Below are 12,327 nucleotides of genomic sequence, written 5' to 3' on the forward strand. Positions count from 1 at the left end.
AGATGGCAAAGCCTCTGCCCTTAGCTCAACACTAGATAAACATGCAATGAATAAATGAATAAGTGAGCCTCATGGCATAGATGGGGAAACTGAGATCTAGATAGGCACCTAGCAAGCTGATGTAGGCAAGGCTAAAACCCTAGCCTTCATTCTTCCCAGGCGGGCCCCCTCCCAGGAGCCACCCTCCTCAGGACTGCAAGATCCTGTCCTCCTGCCAGGCTCCCACACAGCTGGGCAGGCAGGCAGTAGATGGGAACGGGCAGGATATCCTCTTTGCCATCCTGGCATGTGGCTGAACTCTCTGGCCCCTGTCCTGTACCCCCAGCTTGCAGTCCAAGGGAGTCCTGGCCTTCTCTGCCCTGCACCCCCAGGGATGCACCAGATGATGAGTGTGACAGGGGCTGCCTTCTCCCTAGGCTACTCCCTCACCCTATCTCCTCACCCAGAGAGGGCCCCAGGCCCCACTCTGAGGGCAGGTGGAAGTCCTTTGCTCACCCACAGCTGTGCCTGTGCTAAGCCCATGCAGAGCCCAGGGGAGCAGCTGACCTGGGAGGAGGCCAGGAGCTCTGAAATGAGCCTACTCATTACACACAGGCCTGCTCCCTCCCACACCAGAGCCCCCCTTTAGCCTCCTTTCCCTGCGAGGTCTGTTTCCCTGGAGGGATGTGCAAGCCCAGGATACTGGAAAGCCTGCACCACGGTCTTCCCTCCCAGGGGATGATGAGAGGTACTCCAGGAAGGGCTATAGCCCACAGCTCACCACCCCCCATGCCTCCCACCTGGGGTCAGCACTGCCCTCCAGGCTCCCCTCCTCCTGTGCTCTAGGCCCCCTCTTCCCTCTTCCCAGCAGCCATATGCTTACATTCTCCTTGCCCCAGAGGAGGGGGAATCTGTCCCTAGAGTGCCCCACCCCTGAAGCTGTTTGATTCTGTGCCCCTCTTCCTGCCCCCAGATCTCAGATCAGGATCTGCCTCCATCCTCCTGCTTGGAGCTGGAGCAGCGATAATGCAGTCTGGGCTGCCCCCTCGTGACCACTCAGAGAAGCACATGCTTCCCAAAGCCACTGACCCATCACCTGCAGCCCTGGGAACCCCATGCCAAATAAATAGACAATCGAAGGAAAAGTGAGTTTATTTCGCAAATGCAGCTTCAAGACAACTCTCAAGTCCTTCCTTCCCAGGAACTGTGGATGGGGAAGCCACTAAGAATGGCCAGAGGACTCTCCTCCCAACCCCTTCCCTCTCATTCCCCGGCCTGGTCTTCAGAGACACACCTAAAGTAGAAATTCCCTGTCCAGCTTCCTGATAGGCGTTCACTTCCATTCTCTTACTTCCAGAGACAGGGAACTCGCCCAAGGCTGACCCATCATCTTTTCTGTTCTGGGGCACCAGGAACACTGACAGTGTAGACCCACCCCTGATGTCCTAGGACTCACACTGCTCAGGTAAGCAAACAAGGGCCTCAGGTGCACTGACCGGCACAGAGATGGGCGTGGCCAGTGCTACAAGGACCTACACATTCACCTACCTCTTCTCGGGGGTCTTTTTGGGTTTTTTTTGGCTGCGTTGGGTCTTCGTTGCTGCGCTCGGGCTTTCTCTAGTTGCAGCGAGCGGGGGCTACTCTTCGTTGTGGTGCTCGGGCTTCTCATTGCAGTGGCTTCTTTTGCAGCGTAGCACGGGCTCCAGGTGTGCAGGCTTCAGCAGTTGTGGCGCGTGGGCTCAATAGTTGTGGCGCACGGGGGCCTAGCCGCTCCGCGGCATGTGGGATCCTCCCGGACCAGGGCTCGAACCCGTGTCCCCTGCATTGGCAGGCGGATTCTTAACCACTGCGCCACCAGGGAAGCCCTTCTCAGGGGTCTTGTAGTCAAAGGAATTTAGCCCTGGAACCTTGAAGATATCTGGAGGCTGACTGCCCCCTTAATTCTGCTTGAGAATCAGCCAGAGTCCCGTGAGCACTTGCTCTCTGCCAGGTCCCTCCTGGTACTTTGCCCCACTTAGTCCTCACAACACTGTGAGGGCAGTGCACTCGTGTCTGCTGGGCAGATGGGGATGGGGTGCAGAGCGGGAGGTCAGCCACTCAGGATGTCATGGCTAGTCATTTGCAGAGTTGGACTTGACCTCAGCCTTGCTGGTGGCTCCTGCGGCTCATGCAGAATACCCTGTCCCAACGCATGACGTCTGGGCCCAAGCCAGACCTGCTGAGAAGGTTCAAGGTGGACTCTGAAGCCAGAAGTTTGATCCCAGCCTGCCCCCTCATGCTCCTCCCTTCCAGCTCTGCCTCCACCAGTGCCCCCACCTTGAGGCCCAGGGCCATTCCAACCAGACCCTCCTGCCCTGCACCAGCAGCTCCTCTATACCTCAAGGGAGGACTGGCCGGCGGGATGTAAACATCCTCCCCACAGCTCACTGCCCCTTCACTGCCAAGCAAACCTATGGCCTGGGGACTCTGGAACTGCCATCTGAGACCAACCTCATGGGGCAGGAGAGAGAGCCCAGGCTTTGAGGTGGTTCTGCAAATCACCTTCTGTGGGTCTCCCTTGCCATACAGATAAGATCTAGATGCTACTGTTTTCCTTGAAGGATAGTGATCAAATGAAATCCAACGTACAAACACCCAGCACACAGTAGGTGTTCAACAAAGCATGCCTTCCTTCTCGACCTTGCCTTGCTCTTGTTATTCGGAAGAATACCAGGAGCATCAGCAATGCTCAGGCCAGTCCAGGCACCTGGGACCAGTGTGGTAATGGCCTTGGAATCAGAGAACAGTCCAAGGTGGGGGACCCTGGGGAATTCTGGCAGCCAGGACAGATCTGGCTGTCCCCCACCAGCCTCCCGCGTGGAAAAGCCCTTCCAGAACCAGACAACAGCCACTGGGGGTGGTTTCTGGAACAGCTGGATTCTGCCCCTCTGTAAAGGGATGACCAACCCACCCATGCTTTCCAGAATTGGCCTTATCTCCTCCCCTTCTAGCTGCCCTGGGTTCTCTGTCCTCATCTACCCTGGCCAGTACTGCTCAGAACCCGCCCTGCGGCACTCTCAGTTGGTGAGGGTCAGCTCTGGCTCTGGCCCTCGTTGAGCCCTGGACAGGGTCCTGCCCAGGCTTCTAGAAGCCAACTTTTTCAGAGCAGACACCTGCTCTTCAGGTGAGGCCCTGGGGCTGCTGGCCAGGACCTTGTGACTGCCTTGCCTCCAGCCCCATCACGTTCCCTTCCCCTTGGGATCTGCACTCTGGCCACCAGGAGGCGCTGTTCCCCCTCAGACCCGATGAGACCACAGGCCTCATCGTTAAATGAGACCAAATTCTAAGAGACAGCAAAAGGCAAGTCATAGCGGAGACTGCAAGGGGAAGACAATGGCCTTTGTCTAATCGCTGCTATGAATCTGGCACTTCCCACGCAGGACCGTACCTCATCCTCCAGCCGCCACGATGGGGGCGGGGTCGGGGGCACGGGGTGGGGTTCTGAGTCACAAACAACAGAAACCGACCTCTGGCTAACAAGCAAAAAATAAATGTGCTGTTCACCAAAACAACAGAAAAGATAGTCACTCAAAGACAGCCAACATCAGGCCTCCAGTGTGGTTTGAACAGGATGCTGCCCCCAGCCTCTTGGCTCCCAGCTGCAACTGAAAATAATCAAGGGTCCCTAGAGTTCGTGGCACTGCTTTCCTCTGTTACACACCCTCACCCTAGCTGACTTTGAAGCTTCATGTTCCCTTTGCACCACGAGCTCAGGGAAGCAACCAGCTCCTCCCAAGTTTTCGACCTATCACCCCAACCTTCATCCTTCACTCATATCAACATCAGGCACCTAGGACCCAGTCTCCCAGACTCAGGCAGGCCTGCCTTTCCTCTGAGGCTGCCACCCTCACTGCTGACTGGCCACACGGTTGAGGGCCAGGGGGAGTGGGGGAAGGCTGGCTGCACTAGGTGTACCTGAAACTGGAGTTGCATGGCCCCAGGGATGGGGGGGGGGGGCGGGTCTTTGGAGATAAGAGGACCACCTCTACAACCAGAACTGGCTTTGGCTGGAGAGAGATGTGACCTGGACCTCTATGTCAGGAGAGCACTCCTGGAGACCCAGTGGTTAAGAGCAGCGGTCTAAGAAGATGGGCTGGGGGGAAGGACAACAGGGAGGCAGGCAAGGCCCTTTTCCTTGGGATGGGAGCCCTGAGACCCATGGCAAGAATGGCAGCCAGAGACCCCAAGGAGAACTCGGTTGCTCACTTATTCACTCAATACACATTTACTGCTACAGGCTCTGTTTGCCCCATGGAGAGACAGTCCCTCTCCTCTCCACCCAGGCACCCACTCTTCAGAACTAAACTCTGAGGGCCTTAAAAACCAAAGGGAAGGGACATTTCCCTCCAGGTGCCCGTCCCTGTCTCAGGCAGCTTCTAAAACCTCCTCCGCTCAGGGAGGATCTCCTCCCTGCGCAGTTTCACCCCACTCTTCCAAAAGCTCCCCCGATCTCAGACACAGACACACAAGTTTATTCACAGGTACAACACCTGGGCAAGAGGATTTGCATGTGATTTGCAAAAGCTTGGCCTGAGGCTCACCAGCACCCAGCTGTTCTCCCTTTGCAGCCCAAGCCAGGCAAACTTCCTGCTCCTTCTCCTTGCCCACCCCCATCCTAGGCCAAGTTTCCAACTTTTGTACCGTGAAGAACCCAGAACCCCTTTTCGGCTTTCCCCCAAACAGTTCCCAAGAGAAAGGCAGAACAACACCAACTGGGTTTCCAATCTGTGCAGTTGAGCCTGGGGACTTCTGGGTGGAGGTTGGTCCAGCTCAAAGATGACACGTGGCAGGAGAAGGTCTCCAGGCAGGCTTGAGCATCAAACTTTCAGAAGCTTTCCGAGCCCAGGACTCCAGGTACCAAGAACCAAGGAAGCTCTGGCCCTGCCTGACCCCAGGGGCTCTGGTGCCTGGGAAGTAGTACACATGCCCTCAATATTTGGGGCATGGATGGAGGAGGGTTACTGTTCACAAGCCATTGTGAAACTGTAGGCTCAGGAACAGACAAAAGCCTCAGGAAGCTGGACTTAGAGGACAGCAGGGGAGAGCCAGTACTACACAGCCTGTTTCAGGAGTCAGAGAAAAAATATTCATCTCACTGCCAGTGAGTGCAAGTGTGCCTGGGGCCAAAGCACTGTGCTAAGTGATTAACTTTTCTTCTTCTCTGTTTAGCATCACAAGTGAGGTGAGCCTCTCATTTTAGAGATCAGGAAACTGAGGCTCAGAAAGGTTATATGACTTTTACTTAAGGTCACACAGCTGGGCAGGAGTGAGGCCAGGACTCTAATCCAGAAGCTGTTAAAATAAATCGGGTGAGAATGATACAATGGCATCCTGAATCCTTCCTCTCCTACGCAGGGTCTGGTGGCTGAGTTCCCTCATGGAATCCCCTTCAGTTCCTTTTCTGCAAAACGGAGAGAATAATGATACATGCCTTGCAAATATATTACAAGGATTAAATGACACTTAAGACATGTAAAGTGCTTACGACAGTGTCTGGCATATGGTAAAGCCTATATCAGTGTTAACTATTGTTATTATTATTATTATTATTATTATTATTATTATTAATTAAAATTCACATCACTCAGTCATTCAACCAACATCTGAGCACCGTGTTTCAGCCTCCAGTGGCAGACCAGGAAACTCACACAAAGCAGGTAGTCAATGCTACAAAGCTGAGAAGAGGGCCCACTGAGGGGCACAGCAGAGGGGAGTGATCTAGCCTGGGGATTTGGGAAAGGCCATTGCAGCTTCCTGGAGGACAAAAAGCCAGTCAATTCTCCATCAACAGGAAGAAGTGATCTTTTAAAAATGCAAACACAGGGACTTCCCTGGTGGCGCAGTGGTTAAGAATCCGCCTGCCAACGCAAGGGGCACAGGTTTGATCCCTGGTCCGGGAAAATCCCACATGCACAGAGCAACTAAGCCCATGCGCCACAACTACTGAGCCTGCGCTCTAGAGCCCGCAAGCCACAACTACTGAGCCTGTGTGCCACAACTACTGATGCCCGTGCACCTTGAGCCTGTGCTCCACAGCAAGAGAAGCCACTGCAACACAAAGCCCGCGCACCGCAACGAAGAGTAGCCCCTGCTCGCCGCAACTAGAGAAGGCCTGCATGCAGCAGCAAAGACCCAACGCAGCCAAAAAATAAATTAATTAATTTTTTAAAAATGCAAACACACAGCTGAGGCATTGGCGAAACCCTCAAAGAGCAGGGTCCCTCTGCCCTGAGGTGGACACAGGAGGCCCTGCAGGCTCTGGCCACTGACCTCTGCTCCCAAGACTGCCCCCCATGCCCTGCACCTCAGCCCACCCTGGCCTGTTTCTGCTTCTCCCAAAGCTCAAACCCTTCCAGCTCCAGGGCCTCTGCTCCTATTATCCCAGGCATCTCTCCTCCTGCAGGGTCTGAGCGCTCAGGTGAGGAGCGCTCCTCTGCTGTGCACCTGCATCACACCTGCACATCCCTCCCAGTAACTCTCATCACGCTGTTTAACATCTGTGCCCCACCAGACAGAACATTCCAAAACCAAGGACCAAAGAGGAAAGAAATATGTGCCATGAGGAAGGCACCAGATAGTTTGCAGGGATCCCAGGTTCCTTGACCAATTCATGTCATGAACTTGGCTCTGCATCTGCCTGCTCCAGAGAGATTCTGAATTGGGAAGCCCAGACCCATGACCTTCAAGGTTAGGAGACCAGCCAATTAACCCCTGTGGTGTGGTCGAGGAAGCCCTATGTACCGGCTGCCTCAAGCCACAAGAGTGAGGTCCTCCAGCTCCCAATGGCCTCTCGGTTGGGTCACCACCACCGCTAACACCACAAAAGCCAAAAAGCCACCAAGCCATCAGCACCAAGACTTCTGCCACCATCATGGCGGAAACAAACAAACAAGTTTCCTTAGAAATCCCCTTAGAGCAAACTGTTGCGGTAAAGAGAAGAGACCTTAATCTGACATTAAAAATGTTTGTGGGCTTCCCTGGTGGCGCAGTGGTTGAGAATCTGCCTGCCAATGCAGGGGACAAGGGTTCGAGCCCTTGTCCGGGAAGATCCCACATGCTGTGGAGCGACTAGGCCCGTGAGCCACAATTGCTGAGCCTGCGCGTCTGGAGCCTGTGCTCCGCAACAAGAGAGGCCGTGATAGTGAGAGGCCCGCGCACCGTGATGAAGAGTGGCCCCCACTTGCCGCAACTAGAGAAAGCCCTCGCACAGAAACGAAGACCCAACACAGCCATAAATAAGTTAATTAATGAATTAATTTTAAAAAAATGTTTGTGCATAGTAAGTGTCCAGTAAAAATCAGTATCATCATCAATAATAATAATAAAGTATCGGCACATAGCAGGTGCTAAGTAAATGGTAGTTCCCTGGTCCCAGGGGGACAGAAGTTGGAGTCCGTTGGCAGCTGCCCACCCTCCCCATGCCCAGGGCCTCCACTTGTGCACAAGGAGTCAGAGCTGCAGGAGATCACCAGATGCAACCCTTCGGTACACAGGAGGGGAAACTGAGGCCTGGATGGGGAGGACTTGCCCAAAATCAGAAGCCAGTCTGTCCCTAGAACCTGGGTCTCCCAGGCCAATGCCTTGTCCTCATGATAAACTCAGCCAGCCCAAGGAGGGCGGTTTTCAATGCGTGATGCCTCAGGATGCAGGTGGGCAATGCTTACTCCCAAGGACAGCTTTGTGAGGGTGGGGTCTCAGGCCCCTTGAGGAGAGCACAGGGCTTATCTGGAAGGTCAAGGCTTTGCCTCTGCATGAGGCAGGCGTAGCTTCTTGCCTTGACGGAGCCCACGGAAGCCAGCTCTCCTGCGGGTCGGGAAGGGAAAGAGGTCACAGGGGAGGCCCCTGGTTCCCTGAGCCTTTAGCAGCTGTGGATATCAGCTTGGCCAACCCGCCGAGCGGTCCCTGATGTTGAGATGGCCACTGTGGCCACTTGCTTTCTCCTGGTTCTGCCCTTCCCTAGGCCTCTCAGGCCCCAGCATTGGTCCAGTCTCCCTGGCTACCTTCCCTGAAGCCCCCCTTTGCATTGCTTCTACCCCTCGACCCACTCCCACAGGCAGTGAGACCCTACAGCAAGAAGTGGCATTCACACCAGGCCTGAGCGATCCCAAAGCCCATGCCCTCTCCGCCTGGTCTCACTGCCTCCTAGGTGTCCTCAGGTGCTGTTTCCTGTTGGTGCCACCACTAGGCCTCCTTCCACCTTCCACAGCCTCTTTCTGGAGGAGGCTCATTCCCCCAAGGGCCTGGCAGGAGCTTCCTGTGGGGATGGTGATGACGAGGTTGAAGAACAGCTCCTAAAGCAGGAGAGCCGGCCTCTGCAGAGCCGCCCAGAGGTGCTGTCAGCAAGGGAAGCTGCTCACAGTCAGCTCAGCCTGAGCACCTGCTCTGCAGGAAGTAGAAGGGGACTTTGCTGGAAATCTGCCTTTAATCTTGGCTTCCTGTTTTCTGCCCTGAGGGACTGCCCAGACATCTGAGTTTCAAACTATTTCACACCAGTTTCTCTAAACTGTCATTTCAGAGCAAAGAGGCTCGGGGAGAGGAGGAGGCTGCTTGGCGGGAGGTCCTTCCCTTCCCAGGGGACCCTGGGATCAGAGCTCAGTCCACCCATAAAGGTGCTTAAGCTCTGGACTTCTGGCGACCAACCCAACTTTGCATCGAGCTACTGCGGTGGCGTTGTGTCATCAAAGGCAGACAGAAGTCCTAAGCCCTGTTCCCACATCCAGGGGTCTCAAGCCTCCCCTCTTTTCTCCATTCCCCCAAGGTGGGGACAATAGCTCAGCCTGGGAAAGCTAGCACTTGAGCCTACCTGGCAGGGAGGGGCTCCTCTTAAATTTCCTCCCCTGTCCTAAAACCCGAAGACCCTTCTCTGATGAGTTCCTTTCCTAGGGTCTGCTGAGAGGGGAGGCTGTTTGGTGTCCCAGGCTTTGGAGGTCCTCAGACTGGAACCCCAATTCTGGGAGGGGGACTCTGGGAAAGTTCTGAGTTCTTCGAGCCTCAGTGGCCTTGTCTGTAAAACGTGGCTCCAAAAGCCGACTTGACATCTCCTTGTCTCACAGGTGTCTTAACTTCAGCTTGTCCAAAGTACAGCTCCTGAGCGCTACCCCCAGCCTGCCCCTCTCCCAGGTCCTCCCTACCTCAGCAAAAAGCACCAGCATTTCCCCATGTTCCAGCTGTACCGGAGGATCAGGCCCACTTTCTCCTGGGGCCTCACTCCCCCAAACAGCCCATCACCCAGAGCTGCCACGTGGCTCTCTTTTGTCCACTGGGGTCCATGCCCATCATCACTGGCCATAATATGCAAAGTCTCCTCACTGGTCTCTTGACCTCTGCTCAATCGTGTCACTCCCCTGCTTAAAAATCCTTCAGCGGCTCCCCATCGCTCATGTAATAAAATCCAAACTCATGTAATAAAACCCCCGCCCCATAACACCCTACCAGCTCCAGCCCCTTCCTCTCATACTACTCCCCCTCGCTTGCTGGTCTTGTCACCTTGGCCTTCTGGCTGTCCCTTAAGCTGCTGGGCCCTCTGTGTCTGTTTCCCCGCCCCGTGCTCTCCTCCAACAAGCATTCATTGCCCTCATGCCACAGTGTCTGATTGCCCTGCTTATTTATTTATCCCATGAGGCAACAACCATGGTGGTCTTTCTCGCCCCTTCGACTCCTGCATCCAGGGTAGTGCCAGGCACTTAGTAGGTGCTCAGTAAGTATTGGAGTGAGGGAATGAATGAATAAATGAACGGTGGTGAGGTTGGAAATTCATTGGCTCTTCCACTCGAGGATAGCTCTGTGGGGCAGGACCCTTTATTGATTTGTCCCCTGTGCCTGGGGTTCAGGGAAGTTAACAAATTTATTTCATTCTACCGTGAAGAGGTGGAACCAGGATGCAAATACAAGTCTATTTGACTCCAAAGTTCACACTTAGGCCACAGCAAACCCAGGGGAAAATGTCAAACGCGTTTGGGGGTAAAGGAAAACAGATTGGTGAAAAACTGGGGCAGGGATTAGAGCATTTTCCACATATCCCCACAGCCCTTTCCCATTTTGCCAGCTGATTCAGTCAGGGGAGGGGAGATATCAACTTGGCACTTCCAGAAGCCTTCGCAGAGCTGCTGAAGTGCTTTCCTTTAGGCTGAGAGGTGGCCCCATCCGGTCCCACTTTATCATTCCATCTTGACCTCAGAGGAAAGAAAGGGAAACCAGCTAAGCTGAGCACCCTCCCCACCTCCCCCACCCCTAGGCCATTATCTTGCTGAATCTGCACCATCTCTTGTGAGACAGTTGCATTTTGAGCTTGATCTTACAGAGGAGGAAACTGAGCTCAGAGACGTTAAGTAACTAGCCCAAGATCACACAACTAGGAAGTGGCCCATCTGAAATTTAACTTTACAGTTCGAACCCCAAATCCATGCTTTTTCCTGTTACACCATAGCTACCTCTGAGACTTACTGGATGTCTCCTCAAAGGGCAGTGGTGTGACTACCACTTCCCTCCTTGAAGGGCTGGCTCCTTTCTGGAAAACGGCCAAGGGGTGCATTGGGTCAGAGGGCCATCCTGCCGTTTGTCTGGGGAGGCACACCCAACTCCTGTTCTTTGCAATGTACAGCTACACTGTCTTCTCAACTCACTCTCCTCCAGGACCCTAGTCCCTCACTTATTTTGAATTTCAAGACTTTGCCAGGGGCTTCCCTGGTGGCGCAGTGGTTGACAGTCCACCTGCCAATGCAGGGGACACAGGTTCAAGCCCTGGTCTGGGAGGATCCCACATGCCGCGGAGCAACTAAGTCCGTGCGCCACAACTACCGAGCCTGTGCTCCAGAGCTCGCGAGCCACAACTACCGAGCCCACGTGCCACAACTACTGAAGCCCATGCGCCTAGAGCCCGTGCTCCACAACAAGAGAAGCCACTGCAGTGAGGAGCCTGTGCACCGCAACGAAGAGTAGCCCCCGCTCACTGCAACTAGAGAAAGCCCGCGCACCGCAACGAAGACCCAACGCAGCCAAAAATAAATAAATAAAATAAATAAATTTATTTTAAAAATAAATAAAGTGAGGCAGGCAGGGTCTTGAGACTGGCTGGGACCTACCCACAATAATGTCCCAAATGGGGATCCTTGTTAACTGCCAAATGAAAATAAAAAGATAACATATAGAGAAAGGCCCCCTTCTTTAAAAAAAAAAAAAAAAAAGACTTTGCCTGTACACCTCATTTTCCCCACCACAGAATGCCCCTCCCCTCTGCCCCGTCAACCCTGACCCTTCCTTCAGGGCCCAGTCCCTAGGAAGTGCCCTGCCTCCTTGTACCCACACTGGAGTCTCTGGTCTCTCCTCCATCATTGCCCCCGCCCCCAACTCTATGCTCCCCCCTCACACACACACGCACACACACACACACACACACACACACACACACACACACACACACACACACACACTGTCTGCTCCTGAGCTCAGAGCAGATCACGCCCTGCTCCTCGTTAACAGTAATATATAATAACAGGTGATACTTAGCTAAGGGCTGACCATGTGCCAGCCGCTGCACGCTAAGCACTTTAAGGGTATTAACTCATTTCCTCCCCACAAAACCTTAAGAAGTTGGTGCTATTACTTTCCCCATTTGGTAAACTAGAGCACAGAGAGGTTAAGTAACTTTCCCAAAATCACATAGCTATTGACAACTTCCTCACTGCTACCAGGCTGAAAACAAAGTCCAGGAAAGTTCCATAAGGGCCTTCGGATCTCTCTTGTCTCTGGGGCTTGCAGGAACCCCATCTCCCACTACTTTCCTGGACCCACACTGCAAACTGCAGCCGTACTGAGCTATTTACAGTTCCCAGAGCCATCAAGTGCTCTCACCTCTCCCTACCTTTGTCCATGCTGTTCCTTCTGCCTAAGGTCCCATCTCTGTGAAGTCTCATTAGGCCTTCCCTCTTTTCTGCTTCCTGTGGACTTTGTACACCACTTCTTCACTTTTATCAGTTATTTCTTAGCGCTTGTCTGTTGGCCTGTCAGTACTGGGAACTCCTTGACGGTAACGAAGTGGTCCTACTAGTAGACTCCTGAATTGTCACATTGTCAGCGCCAGGAAATGCTTGTGAATCTATGAATGCTGCTGTGAGTGAGGCCCACTCTCCACAAACAGATCCGAGGAGAGGGGACCAGGCCTGGCCTCAATCGCTTCTACATCGAGGGAGCTGCGCCCGGGGAAGGCTTGCACGTTGCTCCAAGGCGGGCTGGTCGGCCCTCGGTGAGGGACCTTCAGGATCCTTCAGCGCCAGTGGGAAGGTGGGGGCAGGGCGTGGGCGCGGACACACC

The 12,327-nt window shown here is 54.0% G+C and overlaps 1 long non-coding RNA gene across 1 annotated transcript; it reads right to left on the minus strand.

Moving 5' to 3' along the window:
• Positions 1-297: 297 nt before the first annotated feature.
• Positions 298-12,308, minus strand: LOC309626718. Its single transcript, XR_014243369.1, has 2 exons — positions 11,879-12,308; positions 298-5,419 (listed from the first exon to the last, which is right to left on the minus strand). It is a non-coding gene; the product is annotated as an uncharacterized lncRNA (long non-coding RNA).
• Between the last annotated feature and the right edge of the window lie 19 nt (positions 12,309-12,327).

The sequence above is a fragment of the Balaenoptera borealis genome, assembly GCF_965194805.1.
Source record: "Balaenoptera borealis genome assembly, chromosome: 3".
In the NCBI taxonomy this organism is placed as follows: domain Eukaryota; kingdom Metazoa; phylum Chordata; class Mammalia; order Artiodactyla; family Balaenopteridae; genus Balaenoptera; species Balaenoptera borealis.